This window comes from Giraffa tippelskirchi, chromosome 6 (genome assembly GCF_054371585.1).
Source record: "Giraffa tippelskirchi isolate mGirTip1 chromosome 6, T2T-mGirTip1v1.2.pri, whole genome shotgun sequence".
NCBI classification, from domain to species: Eukaryota; Metazoa; Chordata; class Mammalia; order Artiodactyla; family Giraffidae; genus Giraffa; species Giraffa tippelskirchi.
Window position 1 is genome coordinate 172,266,381 of NC_137280.1, and position 24,108 is coordinate 172,290,488.

Below are 24,108 nucleotides of genomic sequence, written 5' to 3' on the forward strand. Positions count from 1 at the left end.
TATTTGACTTACGAATGTTGTTTGGGAAATACCAAAGGAGTGAATTCATGTGAAAACTCCTACCTTGAGCTTTTCTTTCAAGATATGTCAGTGGATTTTTTGCAGACCATGAATAAAAAGTAAAGGAAAGATCAGAAAAGGTCATGTTTGCTTTGGATCTGGGAAATTGTGCTTTTATCAGAAGAATGGAATTCTGACAAAATTTGAAAAACAACAACAAAAAGAAGACTTCTAGTTTGACAGCACTGTTCCTGCACACCAGGCTGCAATGTCTGAGTGAGTGTGATTGGATGACATGAAGGAATCCTGGTTGGGACAGCTGGTTAAAGGGTGCAGATGGCAGACATGGTAAAGGTGGCAGCTGAGTAGTAGTTACCCACTGGATTGCACCCACGTGTCCTCTTTCAGATGTATTGGCTTTAAGCCACAAAATGATTTTCAAGGACTTTATCTCTCGCTCTCTGCTTTTCAAGACACTCAGTTGTCTTAAAAACTCTTCAGGGTGGTAATGTTGCTTCCTCTTGTCAGATGCCCAGAACTTCTAGCCAGGTTTATTTATCTATTTTTTTTCTTCAAATTTAATTTTTAGTGCTAATAAACAGCAACAGTCATAATGAATCAAGCACTTTTTTTTTTTTGATCTTTACCTATTTGCTTTATTTTATGTTTTGTCAACAGTGTAATAAGATTGGAAAGACATATTTTGTTCACTTTTTAAAAACAGTTATTTATTCATTTATTTGACTTTTGTCAGGTCTTAGTTTCAGCATGCAGGATCTCTCATTGCAGTGTCCAGCCTGAGTGGTTGTGGCCCGCAGGCTTAGTTGCTCTGCAGCGTGTGGAATCTTAGTTCCCGGACCAGGGATTGAACCGGCGTCCCCTTGCACTGCAAGAGAGGCATGTTATTAACTACTTAACAACCAGGGAGGTCCTGGAAAAATACATTTTGAAGTCATATAACCAGACTTGGAATCTTTCCCATAGCCCAGAAAAGCCCTTAGATTTCCTGAGGAGCATAAACTACAAGTTCTAGTTTCCTCATCTATAACATAGGAATAGTGATGTTAGGTGTCTTTCAGGAGATTACATATTAAATAAAATAGAATTTATGAATTTTCTGGACCATTGCTTGGCAAACAAACATTGTCCAGTGAGTGTTTGTTCAATTTTCTTCTTACAGCAGGAATTAGAGACACTTAAGACCTTACCTACCTAATTATTTATTTGTTTGTTTACATTTTTTTTTTTTACTGTTTTTACAGTTTGTTTAGTGTTGCATTTTGTTCAGCCACTTGAAAGTGAAGTGCTCTAGGAAAATCTAATGTGATATATTTTACCATATGTGGAATAGATCGCCAGTCCAGGTTCGATGCATGAGACAGGGTGCTCAGGGCTGGTGCACTGGGATGACTTTGAAGGATGGGGTGGGGAGGGAGGTGGGAGGGAGAGTCAGGATGGAGACACATGAGCACCCGTGGCTGATTCATGTGAATGTATGGCGAAAACCACCACAATATTGTAAAGTAATTAGCCTCCAATTAAAATAAATTAATTAAAAAAGAAAATCTAATGGGAGACTTTCTAAGGATGGTGATTTTGTGCTCTACTTGCTCTCTCCTTCGCCATGTACTTACTTTAATGAAAACAAGACAGATCATTTATTGTTATTTATTCTACTATATATACAGAATTAATTTGGCAAAATTTCCTAATGCTGTTTAAAAAGTTAACAGCTGTAGGCAACAGAATTCCATCCGCATTTTCATTTTACAGTATCACAGTAGAGCATATGTGCTCCCCTACTGTGTGGCAAACTTGTCAACAGTTAGTCAAAAAGCAGACACATTCCTCATGGTAGAAGAGAAACAATTAATCCTGGGAATGAAACTACAATTTCACTCTCTTTTCTCAGTGAGCTTTAAGTATTGTATTATTTTTTGATTAACCCAGTAGTGCAGTTCAGAATTTAGTCATTTCTCAAGTGAATGAGTGAATATTAGGGCCCAGCTTTATAAATTCATTAAAACCCAAATTTTATGTTATCTTTATAAGCATTAAACAAAAATCAGATTTTTGAAGATGAAGTAATGCCATCAATGATAAAAGCTATGGGATATAGTGTAAAACAGAACTTTATGTTGTAAGTATAGTATCCCTAGATGATTCATCTTGAGAAAATAATTTAACATACTTAGGACTCACATCCCTCATTCATTAAAATGGATGATGACAGTAGTCCTCATCTTATAAGGTTGGTTTAAGAATTAAATGAGATAAATCTTGGAAGCACTTATCACAGTCTCTGGCGTGTATAAGCACTCAATAGTTATGACTTGCTTTTTGCTCTGATAATATGATAACCATATTATATTTATTCCCACATAAACACATGTGAGTATTCCAGCTCATTGACTTCCCTGGTGGCTTAGACGGTAAAAGCGTCTGCCTACAATGTCGGAGACCCGGGTTCAGTCCCTGGGTCGGGAAGATCTCCTGGAGAAGGAAATGGCTGCCCACTCCAGTATTCCTGCCTGGAAAAATCCCATGGACGGTTGAACCTGGTAGGCTACAGTCCATGGGGTTGCAAAGAGTCGGACACGGCTGAGCGACTTCACTTTCACTTTTCAAACACATTTGAAAGGGGACAGGCATTATTGATTCATCCAAGTTTTGACTTGGTACTAAAGACTGTAATTGTGCTGCCTACAAGCTGGAATCAAGATTGCCAAGAGAAATATCAATAACCTCAGATATGCAGATGACACCACCCTTAAGGCAGAAAGCAAAGAGGAACCAAAGAGCCTCTTGATGAAAGTGAAAAAACTGGCTTAAAACTCAACAATCTAAAAACTAAGATCATGGCATCCAGTCCCACCACTTTATGGCAAATAGATGGGGAAACAATGGAAACAGTGAGAGACTTTATTTTCTTGGGCTCCAGAGCTTATTCATCTTTTAACTCAGTATTTGTTTCCCTCTACTGTTATCTCCCCACTTCGCTGGCTACTAGAAAGCAACATTTTATTCTGTTACTATGAGTTTGACTTTTTTAGATTCCATATATGTGAGGTTATGTTCTGGGAGATGTGGAAGGGCAGGGAAGCCTGGAGTGCTGCAGTCAAGGGGTCGCAAAGAGTCAGACACAACTGAGTGACTGAACAACAACAGCAACTTTTTTGGTAGTGAGATATTGACTTGCTCTCCACCTATAGTATTGTACAGAACGTTGACTCTCTGGGTTTTGGTTCAAGGGCAGAACGATGAAGTATCTGCTAGCTAGCTTCTTTCATAATTCAAGGTGATACAAAGTACCACCTATAAAGCATTCTTGTCAAACAAACAAACAGAACCTAAATCTGATCAAGGGTCCAGATACACACTATACTGTAGATTTTAAAATAAGCACACATTATTTTAAAATATACAGCAACATATTAAGCTTGTTTATCTATAGGTAATGAAATTTGAGGTGATTTGTATTTTCTAAAGTCTATGGAAGATATAATAATATATATTATAATATATGGCAATAGAAAAAAATAGAGGTATTCAAGAGTCAAGTTCCTAGGACACAGAGACGAGTTGCAGGCACTTTTAGAGACAGGAGCTGATCAGACTTACCCAGGCCCATAGAGAGGATTACCACAAGTTGGATAGTTCCGTAGAAGGATGAATAAGCATAGATTTACCATAAGGACAGTTTGTGACATGTTAAAATGGAAGTGCCTGTAGTAAATCTGGAGAAGGCAATGGAACCCCACTCCAGTACCCTTTTGCCTGGAAAATCCCATGGACGGAGGAGCCTGGCAGGTTTTAGTCCATGGGGTCGCTAAGAGTCGGACACGACTGAGCAACTTCACTTTCACTTTTCCCTTTCATGCACTGGAGAAGGAAATGGCAACCCACTCCAGTATTCTTGCCTGGAGAATCCCAGGGACGGCGGAGCCTGGTGGGCTGCTGTCTATGGGGTCACACAGAGTCGGACATGATTGAAGCAACTTAGCAGCAGCAGCAGTAGTATATCTGTGGGGGAACTTGAAAGGGCTAAAATTTAGGGAAGCATTTAAGCTGAACATGTACTTAGTACAAATCAGTCAAAATAAATTCACTGATCAATAAAGCATGTTCTAAATAAAATATTTTGGTTATTTTTGGATCTCACATAAAGAAAGTCAATGGTTCTTTTGCAAACAACTAAACTATTTTTAGCAGGTAGTTTTTATTATAAATATTGTATCCTCTTGAAAAGCTTCATTTTCTTAATCATTTATTTTTCTTCTCCTATGTTGGAAGTGTCTGTTCACTCTTCAGGGAAGAAGAAGTAATGCTTAAGTTAAATTTGGTGAGCACACTTTGAAAAATTATTTCCAATTGGTTACCAAAAGGGAAAAAAAAAATTGCTGTACTGAATTGAAAATATTTTACTACTTCTTTTTTTATTTTAAAACCAGCCTTTGTTTCTCTTGCTCTCTTCCTATAGAGAAACAGCAGGGAATCCTTTTTTTTTTTTTTTTTTAATACAAGAATTTATTATCACTCTCTTATTACCTCCCTGTGGTTTCTGGAAAAATGCGATGCTGACTACAATCCCTGGCTGTGGTGTTTGTCTATGTTTTGAAAATGCCTGTAGCTATTTTATATCATCAGGTCTTTAAATTTTACTCTTCAAAACTTGCTCAACTTATTTTCCTCATCCTTTCTCCTGGTCTTGGGTGTAGGAATTAAGAGATCTTGGTTTTTGTGACCATTATATGCCTTTTGAGTGTTCACTTTATTTCCTTTTCCAACAATGAAATTATTTCTGTTCTATGGAGAAATGACTTTCCCAGCATGCCACTTGTCCTCCTCCTCCCAAATTTAACCAAAACCAAAACCCTACTATGGTCTTGTGCTAAGTCACTTCAGTCATGTCCAACTCTTCATGACTCTATGGACTGTAGCATTCAAGGCTCCCTTGTTCATGGAGAACCTCCAGGCAAGAATACTGGCATGGATTGCCTTGCCTTCCTCCAGGGGATCTTCACAAACCAAGGATTGAACCCCTGCCTTTAACATCTCCTAGCACTGGCAGTTGGGTTCTTTACCACTAGCACCACCTGGGCAGTTTACTGATGAGATGAATTTAAAAATGGAATTTGCTGTTGTTTAGTCACTACATCCTATCCAAATCTTTGTGACCCCATGGACTGCAGCATGCCATTTCCCCCGTCCTTCACTATCTCCCAGAGTTTGCTCAGATTCTTTTTCCGACTCAATTTCCATTGAGTCGGTGATGCCATCCAACCATCTCATCCTCAGTCACCCTCTTCTCCTCCTGCCTTCAATCTTTTGCAGCATCAGGGTCTTTTATGAGTTGGCTCTTCACATAAGGTGGCCAAAGTATTAGAGCTTCAGCATCAGTCCTTCCAATGAATATTCAGGGTTAATTTCCTTTAAGATTGACTGGTTAGATCTCTTTGAAGTTCAAGGGACTCAAGAGTCTTCTCCAGCACCACAGTTTGAAAGCATCAATTCTTTGGTGCTCAGCTTTCTTTATGGTCCAACTCTCATATCTAGCTGTACATGACTACTAGAAAAACCATAGCTTTGACTATATGGACCTTTGTCAGCAAAGTGATATCTTTGCTTTTTAATATGCTGTCCAGGTTTGTCATAGCTTTCCTTCCAAGGAGCAAGCATCTTTTAATTTTGTGACTGCAGTCACCATCCACAGTGACTTTGGAGTCCAAATAAGGAAAATCTGTCACTGCTTCCACTTTTTCTCCTTCTATTTGCCATGAAGTTATGGGACCAGATGCTATGATCTTAGTTTTTTGAATGTTGAGTTTTAAGCTGGCTTTTTCACTCTCCTCTTTCACCTTTCTCAAGAGGCTCTTTAGTTCCTCTTTGCTTTCTGCATTTAGGGTGGTGTCATCTGAGTGGCAACCCACTCCAGTACTCTTGCCTGGAAAATCCCATGGACGGAGGAGCCTGGTAGGCTGCAGTCCATGGGGTCGCGAAGAGTAGGACACGACTGAGCGACTTCACTTTCACTTTTCCCTTTCACGTGTTGGAGAAGGAAATGGCAACCCACTCCAGTGTTCTTGCCTGGAGAATCCCAGGGATGGCGGACCCTGGTGGGCTGCCATCTATGAGGTCGCACAGAGTCGGACACGACTGAAGGGACTTAGCAGCAGCATCTGCATATCTGAGGTTATTGATATTTCTCCTGGCAATTTTTTTTTTTTAAGTAGAATTTATTTATTTATTTTTAAATAAATTTATTTATTTTAGTTGGGGGCTCTCCTGGCAATCTTGATTCCAATTTTGTGATTCATGAAGACTGGCATTTCGCATGATGTGCTCTGCGTGTAACTTGAATAAGCAGGGTGACAATATACAGCCTTGACGTACTCCTTTCCCTGTTTTGAACCAGTTCATTGTTCCATGTCCAGTTCTAACTGTTGCTTCTTGACCTGCATACAGGTTTCTCAGAATGCAGATCAGGTGGTCTGGTATTCCCATCTCTTGAAGAATTTTCCACAGTTTGTTGTGATCCACACAGTCAATGGCTTTAGCATAGTCAATGAAGCAGAAGTGGATATTTTTCTATAATTCTCTTGCTTTTTCCATGATCCAACGGATGTTGGCAATTTGATCTCTGGTTCTTCTGCCTTTCTACATCCAACCTATAAATAATAGGTCTGTCTGACCTACTCAGACCAAAAATACTGTAATCAGTTATCTCTCTAATTTGCAATCAACTCCGTTTTCAGTATAAATGACAGAATATATATAATAAATAAAACCATCAAGACTGACACAGTAAATGAGCCTACAGTTCTGATGCACCTCAAATATGATCACTAAAATATGAGCTTGTGTATTAGAGACTCAGAAAATAGTAGTTCTTTAATCAGACTGCTACAGACAGAAATTCCAAACTGTCTTGGTACCTATCTCTAAAAATTGTTTGACATGAACAATATCTCCCATTATGCTTTACTATATCACCCCCTCTTTCTGAATCCGTGGTATCTATCATTTGTATTAGCTGATAGAATATGGAAGAAATTATGGCTTGTCAGCTCTGGGCCATACCTTTAAAAGGACGGACAACATCCATTTTCTTTGCTCTTGGAAAGCTCACACTCATAAGCCAGTATGTGAAAAGGCTGATTACCCTCCTGGAGAGACTGCTTGGGGCAACAGTGTCAACAGGAGAAGTCCTGAGACTTCATGGACAGGGAAAGGGGCCGGCTATATTTCAGTTGAACATGCAGATGATTCCAGTCTCAGCTGCCATCGAATTAAAACTGCGTGGGAGTTCTGAGGTGAGAGCAGGTCAATTATTTAGATGTGCCCACTCAACCCACCAAATTGTAAGAGGTGGTCTGACAGTTGCTTTAAGCTATTATGTTTAGAGATAGCTTTTGCAGAGATAATCAGAACAAATTGGCACTAGAAATTGTTCCTTGGAAACAAAGCCTCAAAAATGGAAATTTGTTAAGTAGCTCTCTTATTTTTATTAGATTTAAAGGATTGCATGAGCCAGGGTGGCGCTTCTGGCTCCTGGCGTGCCCTGACAGAGTGCTCATTTAAATGATCACATGTAGTAGCCTATAGAAGGGTTTTAGGTAACCAAGGGATAACTGCTATCGAAATGTTAAATAAGTGATATAATGGATGTGGTTGGTCACTTCTAAATGCACTGTAAAATGGGAAAAAGAAAATCATAAGCTCAGGGTTGTAAATTCTCAACTCAAACTCTTAGTTAAGAGACTAGAAAACATCCACATCTGCTCTAAACAATACTTCTGTTATGTATAGTTGCATGGGCAAGGTTTCTGAAAGCCAGGCTATGACCAAGAGCCTGCTTTTTGCTTCAGGACTAGATTCAGTATCATGTACAATAGTCACCAAATGCTGAGTGAATGAATGAGTACTTGAAAAGGAGGACCTGGTTCAAAATAAATATGACAAAAACTTAAGAGAAGCTGTGTTTATAGGTAAATGCACTCTTGACTTCATCTTAAGGAAGACAAGAAGGAGAAAACATTTGCATATAAGACTAAAAATTATAATTTTGACTCCACTGATTTGAAGAGTTCTATGGGAAATACATCTTTTATATGGAATAGTTTTGATTATATATGGTTCCTTTTTGGTTTCTTACCTTTTTTTTTTAATATTAAGTTTAATTAAATATATTTTGTGGGAAAACTTATTCTAAATTGAAATGGGTAGGGTTAAATTCTACCTCCAGTTATGTTAATTCAGTTATGTTTTTTAAAAAGGAGGAGAAATTCATTTCAGAATCCCTTTCAGATTTCTTATCTCAAAGTGATTCCTCAATTCAAATTTTTTTTTTTTAAACAACAACAATCATTTCTCAATTCATATTTTTGGTGATCATTTTAAAATAATAAACAACTTGCATTTGTGACCTGACTTGACTAGCATGACGGAGCTTTTGGCCATGCTGATACAGAACCCCAGCTCACCATAATCCTGGTGGAAGGATTGGGTTTCTGTTTTTATTCATTTTCCCTCAAGAGACAGGCGCTTGGCTATTTACTTCCATTTCCACTTTTGGGGAGTGTCATTATTGTTGCCTCTGGGTGACATAAACAGCCTGTTCAGCTTAGATTCACCAAACTTTTAGAATGCAATTTAGTATCTGCTGAAGTCTTAAGGTAAGCACACATGCCAGACAATATTTCATAGGAGAATGTTCCCTATCCACCTATGTTATGAAGAGTGATCTTCATAGAGGTTCTTGCACTCCATTCTCTAAATTGTTTTTAAATTTCCTTGTGGCTGTCTTAAGTCAATAGAGCAATGTAGTGTACCTTTTGAAAAATCTCCTGTCTCACTTCTCAATACTTTCCTTTTTTTATTTTTTTTTTTTTATTTTAAGCATGAGAACTCACCATCATCTACTGTATAGTTATCTGTGATCTATTGGTCCAACTCTGCTGGATTGATGCCAGATTTCAACACTTAGCTCCCCACTGGCAAGCTACTTTCCCACCAGTGGTTAAAAAATGATCACTTTTACGCTTAAGCACACTCATTGACATCTCCCGTCTTGAATTCCTCTGAAAAGGAAGAAAAATAGCTAGAGAAGTCTACCATAGCAGCCCCCTCTGGCAGGGATTCAAAAGTAAAAGAGCATTTCCAATTTCAGTCAAACCCAACTGGTTCAGAAAACTTCAGGTCCTTCAGAAGTTAACACAGGGCTCCCTTTGGTCCCATCAGGATGGATATTCCTATCTGCCCAGTTTGCTTTTACTCAGTTCAGCTGTTTTGTTATTACTTATAGAAAATGTTGCCTCAGCTGGAAAGCTGAATCATATCAGAAACCATTTTTAGAGGAGTTTAATGATGATATTTCCGTGGGACAAAAGGAAAAGAGAGCCCCCTCAGGATTTCTTTAAAATCCATAAAGCCAGGTTGTGAAAAGAACATGATTGGAATGCAGCAAGAAACCTATCCTTAACAATTCCTCTTCATTGAATCGCATCCTGGTTGTTCTTTAAATGGCAAAGCTTCACAGTAGAGGGCATCTCTACTTGCTGGAAAAATGGTAGCCTTCCCATGGCACAAAAACTAGTCAGTATTTCTTTCACACGAAGAATTGAAACAAACTGGTTTCTCTCTTTCCTGTTTTAGGATGAAATTCAGTTTTGGCCAAAGATTTTTGTTTTTCTTCTGAAGGAAAAATGGGATAAGAATCCTAAATTTTTTTTAATGTGCCAATTAGAGTTGAAGATATTGGGCAAGAAGAATCCCAATATCTGTCTTTGGAGGTTTCCTTGCCATGAACTAGTCAGTAACCTAAGGTGTGTGTGTGTGTGCTCAGCCATGTCCAACTCTTTGCAACCCCATGGACTGTAGCCTGCCCGGCTCCTCTGTCCGTGGGATTCTCCAGGCAAGAATACTGGAGTGGGTTCCCATTTCCTAATCCAGAGGATCTTCCCGACTCAGGGATTGAACCCACATCTTCCACATCTCCTGCACTGGCAGGCAGATTCTTTATCACTGCACAACCGCGAAGCCCAGTCTAGGGCATACTCAGAATTTCCTCCTTCCTGCGAACGCTGCTTTTTCTCCCAAAAGGAAAGAGATAAGGGGAGACAGTGACAGTCAAAGAACTCAGCTGCCTGATTATTCCACAGTTTCTACACCTCATGTGCAAAACCAAGGTCACAGGGTAGAGGTCTTAGAAATAATTCAAGGAAAAATTATTTTATTGCACAAAAGATAATTGTGCAGATGTAAAAAGGGAAAAATAATATTTCAGTAATATTTCACTTGGGCTTCCCAAGTGCCTCAGTGGTAAAGAATCTGCTTGCCAAGCAGGAGACTAGGCCTTGATCCCTGGGCCAGGAAGATCCCCTGAAGAAGGCAATGGCAACCCACTCTAGTATTCTTGCCTGGAGAATCCCATGGACAGAGGAACCTGGCGGGCTACAGTCCATGGGGTCACAAAGGAGTCAGACATGGCTTATTAGCTAAACAACAACTTTTCACTCATATTAGCATGGTGAAGTTGAAATGAGTTAATACATGTAAACCAGTTAGAACACTTCTAGCACATGGTAAGCATATAATATAAATGTTAAGTGATGCAGCTACTATAGTATTTAATGCTGTGTACATACTATACACCTAGTAAGTATTGTGGGGTTTTTTGAGGCAACAAATGAAACTATACACATCTAGAAAAACAACAAAATTTACAGTATCCCTTCAGTACTTTTAGATTTTTTCCCTGTCCATCACGAAGATAAGAAGGAACTGAGTAAAGACATGGAATGGTCTCAAAAGAAACACAAGTCCAGATGTAAGCATTTTTTCCCCCTCTAGTGGGTATTAAATGGGGGAAAAATTGTAAGTATTTGCATACTGACTTTTAGAAAGTCAATTTACCATTTTTATTAGAAAATGCAATAACTGTTATAACATTTAAGCAATTTTTATTATTTCCTGTCACTGAAGCTTTTCTTTAAGAAGAGTATAAATTTCAGGTAACATCCATAGAATCTGGTTGTAATGGTAGGTTATATTTTTATTTATGACCCATTTGAAGAAAATGAAGTAAATACAGTATATTTACAATGACTGTAGAGTATGTCAGAATATACATATACCTATATATTTGTCAGAAAATCATAAAAATGTTACATTCTATCTTACCAATTTTCTTCTGTATTCTTGAATATTGGTCATTCATATTTATATATATCAAATAAAAAGCATATTCACATAACCGATAGTGGTTGGGCCTCTGCTATTCTAAAATTTAAATATAAACAAACGTGTTTTATGTGAAACACCTTGTAAGCATAGAGACTCTTAAAAAAGCTCAATGTATCATTTTGCATTTCCTCTAATATTTACAAAGTAAAACACAAATTTCAAGTATTAGACTATAAAGATGAAAAATAATAGTAGACGGCAAAGATCACACATGAAGGAATTTCATTCTCTGTGGAAGTTGCAAATTTACCTCCAATATGAGAAAAGTGCTTATTAAAATAGTTCTCTTGCTTTCTAAAAGATATCAGTTCTATTAGAAGTCTGGTAAAATGTCTTCACATGGCAATCAGTTTATTAGGCTTTCAAAATTGAAACATGGAATTCAGTATTTTATAATTAGGAATTCCTAAACACAGGCATCTCCCTTAGCACAGTCCCTCAAGTCTGGGTTGTAACTTGGCTCCTGATAACTGGCAGATTTTAGGTACCAGATACTCAGCATTTTGGGGCTTCTCTGGCAGCTCAGATGGTAAAAAAATTGCCTGCAATGCAGGAGACCCTGTTTTGATCTCTGGGTCAGGAAGATCCCCTGGAGAAGGGAATGGCAACCCACTACAGTATTCTTGGCTGGAGAATGCTATGAACAGAGGAGGCTGGTGGGCTATATAATCCGTGGGTCGCAAAGAGTCAGACACGACTGAGCAACTTAAGCACACACGCACTCAGCACTTCATGAATTTAGCTAAACATTTAAATGTCTTTTTCACATTTTCTAAGTTGTTTTTGTTTTACTTATCTGTTTTTTTGACAAAACACATACATGCTCCCAAACAAAATCTGATTATTCTTCATTAAACTAAACCTGCAATCTGTTACAACCTTAAGGATGCTGCATTACATTTCCCAATCTATAATAAATCTAATTACCAATATAAACTTATTATAAGCATACAGGAAGTGAAATTAAACAGAAACCCCAGTTATCTTACTGCTGAACCTTATGTGTGGCTTGCCAATTGGCTGATTATTTATATCATCAAAAAATACATAAATGTGTTGGCACTCTTTATACTTTCTCAAACTTAGAATTATAATGTACTTTTCCTTCACTCTGTGATTAGTAAATATTTTGTCTTATTAATCAACTTTCTTACTGTTTATTTACAAAATATGCTAGAATCACAGAACTATACAGTATAGATAAATTCTCTCCACTCATGTATGAGAATAATAAAATCTGGGCATGTGGAGAGATCTCAGATTTTCACAGGTAAGGAACTTGAACTCCAATTCAAGAGGACAACGCTATAGCTGTGTTTTACATTCCAAAATTTCTTCATGCTTCAACCAATGTTAAGACATATCTTGATAAGAGCTGTCACATTTTAAAAGTGCTGAAGAATAGGTACTATGATTAGCAAATGGGTTCATTAGGGACCAAAAAAGACTTCAGATAAAAAGACAACGGTAAAGAAAGAAAATGGCTGCATCGGTTCTGTCCACGCGAATGAAATGGTAACCAATTTTCACGTTGTAACTTTATGTTTTAATAGCTTTTACAATAGGATTTGGTGTTTTGGTTTCCCCTTTTAATTTCTTTGGAATTTAATTCAAAATTCTAACAGATAGCTGTCTGTGCACACAATTAATTAGTTTATCAAGTTATTTAATATATATGCATTGCTATCATCAGAATAGATGTTAAACAGTTTCTGCTGTTTGCTTCACTAGCTTCTGAATCAAAGTCTTACTTAAGTGTGTCTAATTGGCAGAACTAGGTCCCTTGCTTGAACTCTATCTTTAATGAAACCCAAAAAATTTGTTCTTTCATGTCTGTTTTGGAAATATATTAATCATTATAAGAGCTAAGTTGCTGTAGCAAAGATAGCCCAAAGTACAGTTGATTCTAGAGGAGAGAAGTACATTTTTCCTCAGATGGCAGGCAGTTCCAACAGCACCACACCTGGTGTCCAGGCTGTAGGAGCTCTGCATGTTCATTCTGGGTCTAGACCTTTCCATTCTCTGGCTTGGCAAGCTGCAAGGTTGGCTGTCCTCATCTGCGTAATCAGAGCTTGATTGCAAACATGCCGTTGTTTCCATTCACAAGAAAAGGAGACACTAATATAGAAGTGGGCAGTGTTTTGCATTGGAGATGATTCAGAAGTTAAGTCACCTTCCTTGCAACCTATTTATGGAGGAGGCTTTTCAGAAAGAGGCTCTTTGACAGGAGGCAGAGGAATGTCATGTCTGGCTGGTCAGCCGTGTGCTTTCTGCAACTCTGCTACAGTAGAAGAGGAGAGGACCTGCTTGTTTCAGACACAAGAAACCCCAGAGTTGCCTAAACTTAGTAATGAAGCCCTGCTGGGTTAATTGCCTAAACCTTTGACCAGGGTTTTAAGTTCTTCAAGCAGACTGGCATAAAATCAAATTCTGGAGTAGAAACCACTTATCTACAAAACTTAAAAATGCATGTTTCAGAAAATGTTGTGTTTTAATGACATTTTCATATGACAACTAATTTACACATATCATAAAACAACTAACTTACACATATATTGTATTAAGGTCTGCATGCAAGACTAAAAAAAAGCTCTGAGTTTATACATATTAATCAGAAAAATGTGAGGCTCTTTTGGATCCTCAGGGGCTTAGGTTTTCTTTCAACATGACCAATGAATGGACTTCCCTTTGCTCATTTTTTCTTTTAACCAATAGTTATTGAGTGCCTATCTTTGGATAATAGCATGTGTCCTAGACTCAAGGAAATGACGATTTAATAAGAAATATAATAAGGCTATTTTTTGCACAAGGTAAAATAAAACACAAATGCCATTTTTGTTTGCTAGGTGAGAACTTGATATCCAGAGGTATACAGAAAATAAGTCTAAGGAAAGAAGAATCAATTCCAGTTAGGTTCCAACTATGGAAACATTTAAGCTTTATTTGATGCACTTTGGAGAATCCATTTTGCCTAAGGAGTAATTGATCAAAGAAGATTATTTCTATAGTGTTCATAATTTCAGTTTTCAACACTTGTCTCGGTAATATTGCAGCGTCAGTGACGTATGAGTTCAGAAACCCTCAGCCAGTTGTGTCCTCTCAAACAGAGATAAGGAGACTGTCAGGATGTCAGTCTTCTCTTCCAAAACGCCTTAAGGATGACAGGCCGCAAATCACTGTGCACAGGAAGACATGAAAGTCTGTATGTCAACTGCGTTTCCCCCGGATTTAAAGATGGAGAAACCCTCTTAAACTATACGTTACTATGTAGTCGTTGATACATCTGGATCAGCTTAGATGCTGTCATTCTTACTGTGTGGGTATATAAAGTTAGCAGCTTAGAAACAACCATGTGCCTCCTGGCCTAGAAGTCAGAAATTTGCATGATTTCCCTACCAATTTGTATATGTGGTTGAAGACCATTGATGGCGTTTTTAGGGGCTGGTTTGTTTATACTTAGGAGATGTACTACGCGCAATGACAAGGTTTAATAAAATAATCTTTACTCTTTTTTTTTTTCTTTTTTTCAATCTTCACTCTTCTTAAGCCTGGTTTCTCAGTAACTATTTTGGTCGTTTTTTTATAGGAAAAATTTGTGAGACACTGAGCCCTACTACATTATTTAAAACCCCATATGCTATGGCATTCCGACTTTTCATTAAAATCCATACATATTTTAGGGACCTTCTTGAATTAGTTGGAACTGAGTTCATAATGGTGTTTATTATGAATCCATCCAGTAATTTCTCTCTCTTTTTAATTTTAAATCAATTGTTAATATTTACTGATAGTTTATTTTCTTTTTTATATGACTTACTATAAAATGTATGCCTTTAAAATGTACAATTGGCACTTTTTAGTAATTCCACAAGGTTGTACAGCACTACCCCTGTTTAATTCCAGATACATTTCCACTCCAAAAAGAAAACCTATAGCTATTAGCAGTCACTCCCCATTCACAACTCTCCACAAACCCTGATAATCACTAATCAACTCTCTGTCTCTCTTGATTTTCCCATTCTGAACTCTTTACTATTTGAATCATATCGCTTTTGAATCAAATTTAATCATACTGAAATTGTGGCCTTTTATGTCTTGTTTCTTTCACTTAGCATAATGTTTTCAAGGTTTATGTTGTAGCATGTATAAGTACTTCATTTTGGTGAGAATAAATAATATTCTTATTGTATGGATTTATTATATTGTGTTAGTCAATGTGATCTGGAGAAGCAAAACCACAGAACCAATGTGAGTGAAGTGAGTGAAAGTCGCTTAGTGTGTCCAAGTCGTTGTGATCCCACGGACTATAGAGTCCATGGAATTCTCCAGGCCAGGATACTGGAGTGGGTCGGTTAGTCAGTCAGTCAGTCAATCAGTTCAGTCACTCAGTCTTGTCCGACTCTTTGTGACCCCATGATCTGCAGGATGCCAGGCCTCCCTGTCCATCACAACTCCTGGAGTTTACCCAAACTCAGGTCCATTGAGTCGGTGATGCCATCCAGCCATCTCATCCTCTGTCTTCCCCTTCTCATCCTGCCCTCAATCTTTCCCAGCATCAGGGCCTTTTTCTAATGAATCAGCTCTCTGCATCAGGTGGCCAATGTATTGGAGTTTCAGCTTCAACATCAGTCCTTCCAATGAACACCCAGGACTGATCTCCTTTAGGATGGACTGGTTGGATCTCCTTGCAGTCCAAGGGACTCTAAAGAGTATTCTCCAACACCGCAGTTCAAAAGCATTAGTTCTTCGGCGCTCAGCTTTCTTTATAGTCCAACTGTCACATCCATCCATGACCACTGGAAAAACCATAGCCTTGACTAGATGGACCTTTGTGGACAAAGTGATGGCTCTGCTGTTTAATATGCTGTCCAGGTTGGTCATAACTTTCCTTATAAGGAGAAAGCGTCTTTTAATGTCATGGCTGCAGTCACCATCTGCAGTGATTTTGGAGCCAAAAAAACAAAAATAAAGTCAGCCACTGTTTCCACTGTTTCCCCATCTATTTGCCATGAAGTGATGGGACCAGATGCCATAATCTTAGTTTTCTGAATGTGGGTAACCTTTCCCTTCTCCAGGGGATCTTCCCAACCCAGGAATCGAACCAATAGGCATCCCTATATTATCTCATCTCACCTTATCTATAATGGGTATACACATATATAATGTGTAATATGTATAAATATGTAAATAATACATATAAAATAGATTTATTATAAGGTATTTCATGTAATTATGGAGGCCAAGTCCTATGATCGGCTTTATACAATCTGGAGATCCAGTAAAGCTGCCATTGCAGCCTGTAGGCCTGAGGGCTAGGAAGCAGATGGTATGGATTCCAGTCACAATCTGAAGACCTAAAACAATCAGTGTCCTAACTCAACCAGCAAAGTAGAGTAAGAATTAGGCAGAGTGAGATTTCAACCTTCCTTCATAATTTCCTTTCAGACTGGATGATGCGCATTCACATTGCAGAGGGCCATCTGATTTATTCTGTGGACTGAATTCAAATGCTAAGCTTTTCAGGAATATAGACAGACTCAGAAACATTCTTTACCAAGTGTCCGAGCATCCCCTGGCTTGGTTAACTTGGCACATAAAATTAATCATCTGCACATTTTGTTTTATCTATTCATTACTTGGTGGACATTAGGGCTGTTTTCACTTTGACACTACTCTGGATAATAATGCTGTTAACATTTCTGTATACATTTTTGTGTGAACATGATATTTCAGTTCTCTTGAGTGTATACTTAGGAGTAGTGTTGCTGGGTGGTATGTTAACTACATTTAACTTCTTGAGAAACTGCCACACTGTTTGCCAAAACAGCTCTATAAGTTTGCATTCCCAACAGCCGTGTGTCAAGGTTCCAGTTAGTCCACATCACTGCCAGTACTTGATATTGTCTATTTGATTATAGCCTGATCATTTTTGATTTGCATTTACCTAGTGACCAATAATGTTGAGTATATGTATTGGGCATCTGTTCTGATCCTTTGTCCACATTTTCACTGGGTTATTTATAATTCATTTGTAAGTGGTTTTTAAATAGTCTGGCTACTGAAGATATGATAGAGAGCAATAGAGAGATAGAAACATAAATATAGCACTGAGATATATCATGTGCAGATACATCTACTGATATATAATGATTTGTAAACATTTACTCCCTTTCTGTGAATATCCTTTAATTCTCTTGATGATGTCCTTGGAAACACAAATGCTTTATATTTTGTTATCATCCAGTTTATTTTTCTTTGGTTGCTTGTGTTTTATATATCCTATCTAAGAAGCAGTGATTGGGGCCATGAATATTTGCACTTATTTATTCTAAGAGTTTAATACTTTTAATATTACATTTAGATACTTGATCTGTTTTAATATTTTTGTATACAACAAGAGGTGAAAGTCCATTTTTACTTGAATTACTCTAATGTTTCAGTGTGAAGGACTTTAATATTTTTTATTGTGTAAGTCTGATAGTGGAAACGTTCTCAGTCTTTGTATATTTTGTGTTTTTCATTTTTTTTTTGTTCAGTTTTAAAGAATTGTCTTTCTGGATACACAATTCTTGTTTGAAAGATTTTTATTTTTGCACTTTCAGTGTGCCTCTGGTCTCCATTATCTCTGGTGGGAAATTTGCTGTTAATCTTACTGAGGATCCTTTTGTACACGGTAAGTCTCTTTTTACTTCTTTCAAGATCTTGTCTTTGCATTTGGCTTCTGACAGTTTGTCTCTGATGTGTCTAAGTGTGGATCTCTGAATTATTCCTACTAGGAATTTTTTGGATGTGTAGCTTCGTGGTTTTCATTAAATTTTGGAAACTTTGGTGACATTATTTTTTCAAATATTCTTGCTTCTCTCTCCTTCACGTTTCCTTTGGTACTCTGATTATGCACATAATGGCATGCTTGAGTGTCTCATAGGTCTTTTTGAGCCAGTTCTATTTTTCTTTCTCTTCATCAGTCTGGATAATCTAAATTGACCTATCTTAAAGTTTGTTGATTCTTTTCTTCTACCTGCTGATGTCTTCTTTTTAGCTTCCCACTAAGTGAAGATTTCATTAGTTTTTTTTTTTACTTTTAAATGCCAGAATTTTCTATGTGATTCTTTTATCTCTTTACTGATATTTCTTGCTTGTGAAACACTTTTGCCATACTAGTTTTTGTTTATTTTCAAGACATGCCTTGTTTTACTTTTTGAACATATTTAAAGTAGTTGTTTTAAATTCTTGGCATAGTAAGTACAATGTCTAGGGTTCCTCAGGAAATTTCTTTTAAGTTTTTTTTTTTTTTTTCCTTAGTGCATAATGGCTATATCTTTTTTGTTTCCAGACTTAATTTTTAGTTGAAAATTGGACATTTTAAATAATATAATATGGTAACCCTGGAAATTTTACCCTTCATTGCCATTTGCTGTCAGGGTTTATTATGGTTAATGGTTTTTCTATGACCTTTACAAACTAATTCTGTCAAGTCTGCATTCTTTATCCTGTGTAATCACTGCAGTCTGTACTCATTTGGTTTCATGGTCAGCTAATGTTTGGAAAAAGAGATTTTATTAAACACTTGAAACTAATACTTGTTCTTACTGAGAGGGGCTCTATGTGTATATTAGGGGATGTCTGCAACACAGTTGAAATATTTACCTTTGCCTTCACTTATCATTTGTGTGACCTGAGAAAGCATATTAAAAAGCAGAGACATTATTTTGCCAACAAAGATCGGTCTAGTCAAAGCTATGGTTTTTCCAGTAGTCATGTATGGATGTGAGAGGGACTAAAAAGCTGAGCATCAAAGAATTGATGCTTTTGAACTGTGGTATTGGAGAAGACTCTTGAGAGTCCCTTGGACTGCAAGGAGATCCAACCAGTCCATCCTAAAGGAAGTCAGTCCTGAATATTCATTGGAAGGACTGATGCTGAAGCTGAAACTTCAATACTTTGGCCACCTGATGGGAAGAACTGACTCACTGTAAAAGACCCTGATGCTGGGAAAGATTGAAGGCAGGAGGAGAAGGGGTTTACAGAGGATGGGATGGTTGGATGGCATCACCAACTTGATGGACAGGAGTTTGAGTAAGCTTCGGGAGTTGGTGATGGACAGGGAAGCATGGCATGCTGCAGTCCATGGGGTGGCAAAGAGTCAGACATGACTGAGCGACTGAACTGACTGACCATGAATAGAATCTCAAGGTCATCCAGAGGTGAGAATTAGGGCTTTCTCAGGGCCTGGGCATGTACAGAGTCCTTGATATGTGTGCAAGTCTGTGAATGCATACGGCCTTCTGGATTCTCAGGAATGTGTTGAAACTTTTCAAAGACTATATGGATATCTCATCCTATGTGTTTTCCTTTAAAGTTTTTTGGTTAGTCTTTTGCTTGGTCCAGTTCTTGTCCGTTATGCCCAGGAGCTCTAAAGTTAAACAATTACCTGCAGTTTTTTCAACACATACCCCAGGGCAAAGACTTTTCACATTTGGTGAGCTCAGAGTAAGGTCAAGTAAAGACAGTTTTGCAAGTGATGTGTTCTAGAGAATCCCTGAATAGGTCAAATACTGAGAATTCTCTGAAAATGGAACTTTGGAGGAGCTCCAACACTGTTCTGTCCCCTCTCTTTGCTTCCACACTGCTGGTTTTCATTGCCATTTTGGACTGATAATTTTTAAGACTAAAACTAAGATAGAGAGTTTAGAGAAGGAAATGTCAACCCCCTTTAGTATTCTTGCCTGGGGAATCCCATGGACAGAGGAGCCTGGTGGGCCACAGTCCATGGGGTCACAAAGAGTCAGACATGACTGAAGAGATTTAGCAAGACAGAAAGTTATGGTTGTGATTAAGACAAGTTAACAATGCCACAAAGTTCATTGTTCTTACTGAGATTTGGGTGCTTTTCTTTAAGGGTTATAGATCTGCTGTAAACTTTAGCTAACTTCCAGAGTTCTGAAAGTGTTGCTTCTGACGATTTTTTATAGATTTATAATTGCTTCTTTGTAGAAGAGAATTTTTGGAGGTTCTTATTCTGCCATTTTCAATAATGTTCTTTAGTTCTCTTGAGAACATATTTACTTGGAAAATAGCTGTATTTCTCACTTTATGATGCAGTAACAAATTTTAGTTATGCGTTGAGTCAAACTGTTTCTTCAGCAAGGGGGACTGAGCCCAAACAGGATCCAGATCATTGTTAACAATCATCATTCCTGACAATATAATTGGTTTAGCAATCTTTACAAAAGAGCTCAATCAGCATTGTGAGATAAAAAAGTATCAAAGTAAATGTCTATGAAACATGAGAAGAGTCTCATAATAACGTATAATTGGATATCACATACAGGTAATCTAGAAAATCAGCATCAATCAGGAAAGTATGGGCTTGAAGACTTTGTTAGAAACCAGAATGTATACTGCTGTACATACTCTGAAATATGATAGGAATGTACTTACGTTACTTTAAAATGTGACAGACATTTTTTCTACCTTTGTGGTCTTGGATGTAGTTCAAATATAAAAATGTCCTTTTGAAGATATGGGTTGAATTCTAAGAGATAATGATTGTTTTATATTATGTTTATCAATTAAATTTTCTCACCTGAAAAATAGATGATTGCTCTATGTAGACAGTTTCAAGAAAATACAAATCAGTGGAATAGAAAAGATATCTAAAGAAAACTTGTAATATCTGACTGGAAAATGTAGAGTTACAACTGGTATAATTCAAAAGAAAAACTGGGTTTTATAAAATGCTTATTGTAGCAGATGTAATGAACGTTTGTTGTGCTGCAAAGAAAACTTAAGTTTAAAAAGTTCAGTGAAAAATTTCCAAGAGTTGCAGCCACTCTGGAAAATAGTTGCCATATGATCCAGCAGTACCCCCCCACAGCTGGGCATATACCCAGACAGAACTGTGATTCAGAAAGATGCATGCACCTGCTAGGTTCATAGCCCACTGTTTACAGTACTCAAGATATGGAAACAGCCTAAATGTCCATCAACAGATGAATAAATAAAAATGTGTGTGTGTGTATAAAATGGAATATTCCTCAGCAAAGAAAGAAATAATGTCATTCCCAATAGCATGGGTAGAGCTAGTGTTTATCATACTAAGTGAAGGAAGCCAGAAAGAGAGAGATAAATAGCATATAATATCACTTATATGTAGAATCTAAAGTATGACACAAATGAACATGTATACAAAGTGAAACCAAACTCATAGACATAGAGTGCACACTTGTGGTTGTCAAGGTGGGGGTGGGGGAGGGAAGGATTGGAATTTGGGATTAGTAGATGCAAACTATCATATATAGGATGGATAAACAACAAAATCCTATTGTAGAGCACTGGGAACTGTATTCAGTATCCTGTGACAAACCACAATGGAAAAGAATATGAAAAAGAATATGTATATATAACCGAATCAATTTGCTGTACAGCAGAAAATAACACAACATTGTAAAATCAGCTATACTTCAATAAAATTAAAACAAGTTTTTCACCAGATGATTCTTCATGAAATGTCTAGAAAAGAGGCATATCATATAAAAATTTCAATAATGCAAGCTCCGGTAGTTGGTGATGGACAGGGAGGCCGGGCGTGCTGCAGTCCACGGGGTCACAAAGAGTCGGACATGACTGAGCAAATGAACAACAACAAAAATGTCCAAAAGCAATATGCTAAGTTTTGGGACTGACGGTAGAAACAAAGTGATTAAGCTTCATCCAAGTACTGTGGCTAAGAAGACAACAATTTAAGAAAAAAAGTAAATCAAAAAAAAAAAGACTCACAGGCTCTCTAGTTTTTTTTAGCTAATTAGCTTTATGTTCTGCTCCACTTCGGCTTCCCTTGTGCACTTGCCAAATTATCCCACATGCAGTCTTTGAAGCCCTTAAACTAGTTATCATTCAAAATCTCATTTGTTACCTGACTATTAGGAACTTGGGATACATTGTTTCATAAAAATTTTATAATCATTTGGTTTTAGACCAGATCACAATTTCAAAAAATAAAATGCATGGTTAATCTACAGTAATGGTGATAAAGGCTTGGGTTTTGATAACAGAAAGCAGATGGACTTGATTCAAAAGCAGAATTTTTTGTCCTTTTTGTGGGGCCTGGTCAATTTTGGGAAATTTTTAAAGAAAAGTGAAAGTTTATTTTTGTCATGCCTACCTTCATGTCCTCACTTTGTTGTTGCTGTTGTTCAGCTGCTCAGTCATGGCCAATACTTTGGGACTCCATGGACTGCAGCAGGCTAGGCTCCCCTGTCTTCCGCTGTCTCCAAGAGTTGGCTCAAACTCATGTCCATTGAGTCAGTGAGGGCATCCAAACATCTCATCGTCTGTCACCCCTTCTTTTCCTACCTTCAATCTTTTCCAGTATCAGGGTCTTTTCCAGTGAGTCAGGTCTTCACATCAGGTGGCCAAAATATTGGAGCTTCAGCTTCAGCATCAGTCCTCCCAATGAATATTCAGGATTGGATTCCTTTAGGATGGACTAGTTTGATCTGCTTGCTGTCTGAGGCCTCTTAAGAGTCTTCTCCAATACCACAATTCGAAAGCATCAATTCTCCAGCACTCAGCCTTCCAATATGTTCCAACTCTCAAATCCATACATGACTACTGGAAAAACCGTAGCTCGACTATACGGACCTTTTTGGCAAAGTGATGTCTCTGCTTTTGAATACGCTGTCTAGCTTTGTCATATGTTTCCTTCCAAGGAGTAAGTGTCTTTGAATTGCAGGGCTGCAGTCACTGTCTGCACTGATTTTTGAGTGACTGAAAATAAAATCTGTCATGGTTTCTACTTTTTCCCCATCTGTTTGCCATGAAGTGATGGGACCAGATGCCATGATCTTTGGTTTTTAAATGTTGAGTTTTAAACCAACTTTTTCACTCTCCTCTTTCACCCTTATCAAGAGACTGTTCAGTTCCTCTTCACTTTCTGCCATTAGATTGATATCATCTGCATTTCTGAGGTTGTTGATATTTCTCTTGGCAACCTTGATTCCCGCTTGGCATTTCACATGATGTGCTCTATGTGTAAGTTAAATAAAGAGGGTGACAACATACAAACTTGACATATTCCTGAGGAGACACCCCACGTCCAAAGGCAGAGGAGAAGCCCCAGCAAGATGGTAGGAGGAGTGAATTCGCGTTTAGAATCAAACCCCATACCCTCCAGAGACTCTCATAGGGCTCAAACAAACCTTGTGTGCACCAGGACCCAGAGACCCCACAGAGACTGAGACAGAACTGTGCTTGAGTGTCTCCTGTGGAGGTACGGTCAACGGTGGCCTGCTTCAGGGTTAGGAGCACTGAGTGTATCAGTGCTTGCATGGGACCTTTTGAAGGAAGTTGCCATTTTCTTCATTACCTCCACCATAATTTCAGTTCACTTCAGTTCAGTCACTCAATTGTGTCCGACTCTTTCCGACCCCATGGACTGCAGCATGCTAGGCCTCCCTGTCCATCACCGACTCCCAGAGCTTATTCAAACTCATGTCCATTGAGTTGGTGATGCCATCCAACCATGTCATCCTCTGTCGTCCCCTTCTCCTCCTGCCTTCAATCTTTCCCAGCATCAGGGTCTTTTCAAAGGAGTCAACTCTTCATATCAGGTGGCCAAAATACTCGAATTTTCGTATGTAGTAATGTCCATATGTAGATTCCTCTCTTGTGTTGTTGGAAGAGTGTTTGCTCTGACCAGTGTGTTTTCTTGGCAAAACTCAGCCTTTGTCCTGCTTTATTTTGCCCTTCAAGGCCAAACTTGCTTGTTACTCCAGCTTTGTCTTGACTTCCTACTTTTGCATTCCATCCCCTGTGATGAAAAGGACATCTTTTTTGGATGTAGTTCTAGAAGGTCTTATAGGT

The 24,108-nt window shown here is 38.0% G+C and overlaps 1 long non-coding RNA gene across 1 annotated transcript in view; it reads left to right on the plus strand.

The window, feature by feature from the left end:
- Positions 1-24,108, plus strand: part of LOC145511090 (uncharacterized) — a 704,343-nt gene that overhangs the window by 463,834 nt on the left and 216,401 nt on the right. The window contains exon 8 of the long non-coding RNA XR_014057492.1: positions 17,847-17,917. This is a non-coding gene — a long non-coding RNA (uncharacterized LOC145511090). The remainder of the gene's footprint in view (positions 1-17,846; positions 17,918-24,108) is intronic.